This window comes from Octopus bimaculoides, chromosome 19, assembly GCF_001194135.2.
Source record: "Octopus bimaculoides isolate UCB-OBI-ISO-001 chromosome 19, ASM119413v2, whole genome shotgun sequence".
Lineage (NCBI taxonomy): Eukaryota > Metazoa > Mollusca > Cephalopoda > Octopoda > Octopodidae > Octopus > Octopus bimaculoides.
In genome coordinates this window covers 28827045-28831492 of record NC_068999.1, presented here as the reverse complement: position 1 = coordinate 28831492, position 4448 = coordinate 28827045, and the positions used below count along the sequence as shown (strand labels likewise).

Below are 4448 nucleotides of genomic sequence, written 5' to 3'. Positions count from 1 at the left end.
TAGAATAAGTACTAGACTTACAAAGAATAATTCCAGGGGTTGATTTGTTCGACTTAAAGGTGGTACTCCAGCATGGCCGCAGTCAAATGACTGAAACAAGAAAATGGAAAATATATATAGTTAAAAGAAGAAAAGAAAATAGGGATTAGGAAGTAAGTAATTATTTACTATCAAGAAATTGGTCATCTTTGATTCTTACAGCTGTTTCAATTAATACTCAATAATTTAATTACAAATTTGTACATTAAATTTGCATTTCACACAAAGGCAATGGCAGGAGACCAAGACCTTTGGAGATATGCTGTAATTGAGAAGCCTCAGCAACTAAAGTGAGATCACAGCCATGGCTGATGCCAGTGTTGCATGTCTGGCCCATTTAAAAGTAGCCTTGATGCGTTGGGCGATATATGCTTGAGAAGACCTGCTGAGTCAAGTAAAACCAAAATTGTAGCTGTGGCCAGTGCCCCCTAACTGGCTCCTGTGGATAATGCCAGTGCCCTCTGACTGGCTGTCATGCCAGTGGCACATAAAAAGCACAATCTGAACATGATCGATGATAAGGCCACCTGAGTGGCTCCTGTGCCAGTGACACATAAAAAACACCCATTATACTCTCGGAGTGGTTGGCATTAGGAAGGGCATCCAGCTGTAGAAACTTTGCCAGATCAGACTGGAGCCTGGTGCAGCCGCTGGCTTTCCAGGCCTTAATCAAACCATCAAACTCATACCAGCATGGAAAACAGACGTTAAACAATGATGATGATGATGTGACATGAGCATAATTTCATCAGAGAAAAAAAAGATGTACCTTGAGATGTTACATGCAGACCATATATACAGGGTGCGTAAGGTATTTGAGGACATATGTTGATTTTACTATAACAGCATATTTATCAACATAATATTTTCTATATTTCAGAATTATCAATGGCAAACCCTATGATTACACAAGAAATGTGTAGTTGTCGTGGCTATAAAGGCTGAACATAGCAATTTAGAAATAGCACGATTTTTAAAAGTCGCTAGATCCTTTGTCTACAAAATTCACAAGGAGTTAGAGGTTAAAAACAGAAATGTATCACCAGTATCAAAACATAAGAAACATTGTAGACACACTGATACTATTAGAACACCAGAATTTATTCAACAAGTAAAGCAGACCATTGATAACAATCCCAGAAGATCCATGAGGTTGTTTGCAAAAGAACACCATGTGTCAGAAGGAACAATCCGAAATGTTGTCCACAAAGACATCAGATACAAATCTTATGTGATGAGAAACGGTCATTTCATGTCAGAAACAGTGAAGGAAAATCGCTTAAAAGACTCCTGAACAAACTTAAAAACCCACCAGAGAAAGATATCATTCGGTTCTTCTCAGACAAGAAAAACTTTGATTAAGATCAGTAAGTACACAGAAGAAATGACAGATAGTTATGTACAGACCCTTCGGAAGTTTCAAGAGTAATGCATGCAAAATTTCCTGCAACTGTCATGGTGTTGGAGTTGTCAGCAATGAAGGATATGTGATGCCTGTTCATTTCTTTCCACAAGCTCTTCGAGTAAACTCTACTGCCTACATAGATGTTCTGACTACAGTGGTTAAGCCATGGATCGATGATGTATGCAACAGAAGACATGTGTTTCAACAAGACTCAGCACCATCATGCAAGGCTACAACAATGCAGGTATAGATGGCGGAAAATTTCCATGACCACACAACCCCCAATATTTGGCCTCCTAGCTCTCCAGATCTCAATCCATTGGACTACTATGTATGGAGCATAGTTGAGAAAGAGGTTAATGAGCACCCTCATTACACCAAAGAATCCCTAAAATCCTCCAGAGTAATATCCAATATAAACACAGACCACTTGATCCTAGCATGTAGGCAATTCAGACCTCGCATAGAAGCCATTATTGAAGCTGATGGAGACTTTATTGAATAAAATGATGAAACAATATGCTTAGTCTTATCTTCAAAACCTTTTTCAGTCAAAAGGCATTACTGTCTGTTTCTAAGAGTCATTTTTGTGTAAGTATATAACTATCCTCAAATAACTTACACACCCTCATTGAATATATATATATATATATATATATATATATATATATATACACACACACACACACATATATATACACACAATGGGCTTCTTTCATGTTTCCATCTACTAAATCCATTCACAAGCCTGTATGTGTGGAAAACAGCGATTTTACTTAGCATGACATGTAACAGCAAATTGCCACATCTTCCGGTCCCTTGTCATTTCCAAAGTAATGCCCAGCGTCCAAAGATCCTTTCTCACCACTTTGTCCCATGTCATCATGGGTCTACCATTTCTACATGTACCCTCCACAATTACAGCTTGGACCTTCTTTACACAGCTGTCCTCATCCAGATGCATCACATGACCAAACCAGTGCAATCTTCTCACTCACACACAACATCTGATGCCTCTTGTACCCAGTTTTCCTTTTAAATCATTTACACTCTGTTACACTAACATTACCCATCCCGCAGAACATGCTAGTTCCATTTCTTCCAAGCCTTTGCAAGTCCTCTGTAGTTAAAGCCCATGTTTCATTGCCATGTAACATAGCTGTACAAACACAGACATCATACAATCTGCCTTTTACTCTGAAGAAGAGGCCCTTAGTTACCAACAAAGGTAGAAACTCTCTGAATTTTCCCCAGCTCGTTCTTAACCTAGCAACTACACTTTCAGAACTTCCTCCACCCCTGCTAACTCGGTCTCCTAGGTAACAGAAGATATCTACCACTTTTAATGATCACCCCAAGCATTTGAGTGAGTCTATTGTCAGTGCATTTTCAGTGCTTAATGTACCTGCACATTTTCCACACTCAAAGACTATATTCTCTGCTAGCCTTTCTGTGATACCATTGGGTACAACATATAGAGTTTCTACCAACACCCTTCTCACATATCGAGCAGGGCCATCTCCCAGAAGAGACTTGTGAAAACTAACTTTACAGAAACTGAAGTCATAGAGGTGATTAAAACACTCAATTGTGGCAAGGTCACTGGAAAGGATGAAATTCGGCTTGAGCTGCTAAAATCCTTAAAGGTATTCTCTCACTGACTCATATATATCAGGTGGCTTTGACCTCTGGAAATATACCAAAGTAATGGCAATCCAGGGTGATAATCCCAATTTTTAAAAAAGGAGGCAAGAGAAATCTCTTTCAGTTCTATATTTAAGAAATGAGGAATTATGTACATTATTTACCAAAGTAATGGCAATCCAGGGTGATAATCCCAATTTTTAAAAAAGGAGGCAAGAGGAATCTCTTTCAGTTCTATATTTAAGAAATGAGGAATTATGTACATTATTTACATTTGACAAATATTTGTCCTCATCTTGTTTGTTGTTAACACGTTTCAGTTAATATAACCTCCAGCCTTCAACAGGTGTCTTGGGGAAATTTTAAGCTTGGGTTCTCGTTCCTAAGGTATTTTTCGATGTAATTATTATTATTATTATTATTATTCAGGTCACTACCTGGAATCGAACTCAGTTCGATTCCAGGCAGTGACCAGAATGATAATAATAATAATAATAATAATAATAATAATAATAATAATGATAATAATATTCCAGGGAGACACGCTCTCTCCACTCCTGTTCTGCCTGGCACTCATACCTTTAACTGAATTGCTAAATAGAACTGGATGCGGATACAAATGTTACGGCAAAACAGTCAGCCACCTTTTATATATGGATGACCTAAAATTATACGTTAGAAATGACAAAGAGCTGGAAACACTACTACAGACAGTACATGGCTTTACCAAGGAAATAGATGTGAAATTCGGATTAGAAAAATGTGCCAAAGCAACCCTGAAAAGAGGAAAATTAGTTAAAAGTAGCAACATTACACTAGATAAAGCCAATGAAATAAGAGAACTAGACGAAAGCCAGCCATACAAATATTTAGAAGTCAATGAACTAGATAGGATACAACACACACAAATGAAAGAAAAAATAAAGAAAGAGTACTATAGATGAGTTAGATCAATACTAAAAACAGAGCTCAATGCTAAAAACAAGATAATAGGTATTAACACTTTAGCTGTCCCAGTTATAAGCTACAGCTACAATATCCTTAACTGGACACTAAACGAACTATCTAAAATAAGCAAAACAAGAAAAATGACAGGATATAGGATGCACCACCCAAAATCTGACATAGAAAGGCTATATATACAATGCACAGAAGGTGGCAGGGGTCTTATACAGCTGGAAAACTATTATAAAATAACCACCATAGAACTGCAAAAATATCTACTCCAGAAGCAAGGAAAACTAATACAAATAGCCACAAAACACGAGCAAAACAAAAAACTGTTTTCAGTATTTAAGGAAGCTGACAAATACAAACAAGAAATCATACTACCTAACAAATACTAAGAAGAAGAAGAAGA

At 37.3% G+C, this 4448-nt stretch overlaps 1 protein-coding gene across 2 annotated transcripts in view; it reads right to left on the bottom strand.

Annotated features, from left to right (window-relative positions):
• LOC128250130 (RING-box protein 2-like) overlaps positions 1 to 4448 on the bottom strand; it is a 54696-nt gene that overhangs the window by 25527 nt on the left and 24721 nt on the right. The window contains exon 2 of one of the 2 annotated variants that reach the window (XR_008266254.1): positions 22 to 90. The exons of the other annotated variant lie outside the window; for it this stretch is intronic. The gene's annotated coding sequence lies outside the window, so the exon portion shown is untranslated. The remainder of the gene's footprint in view (positions 1 to 21; positions 91 to 4448) is intronic. 2 annotated transcript variants of the gene reach the window in all.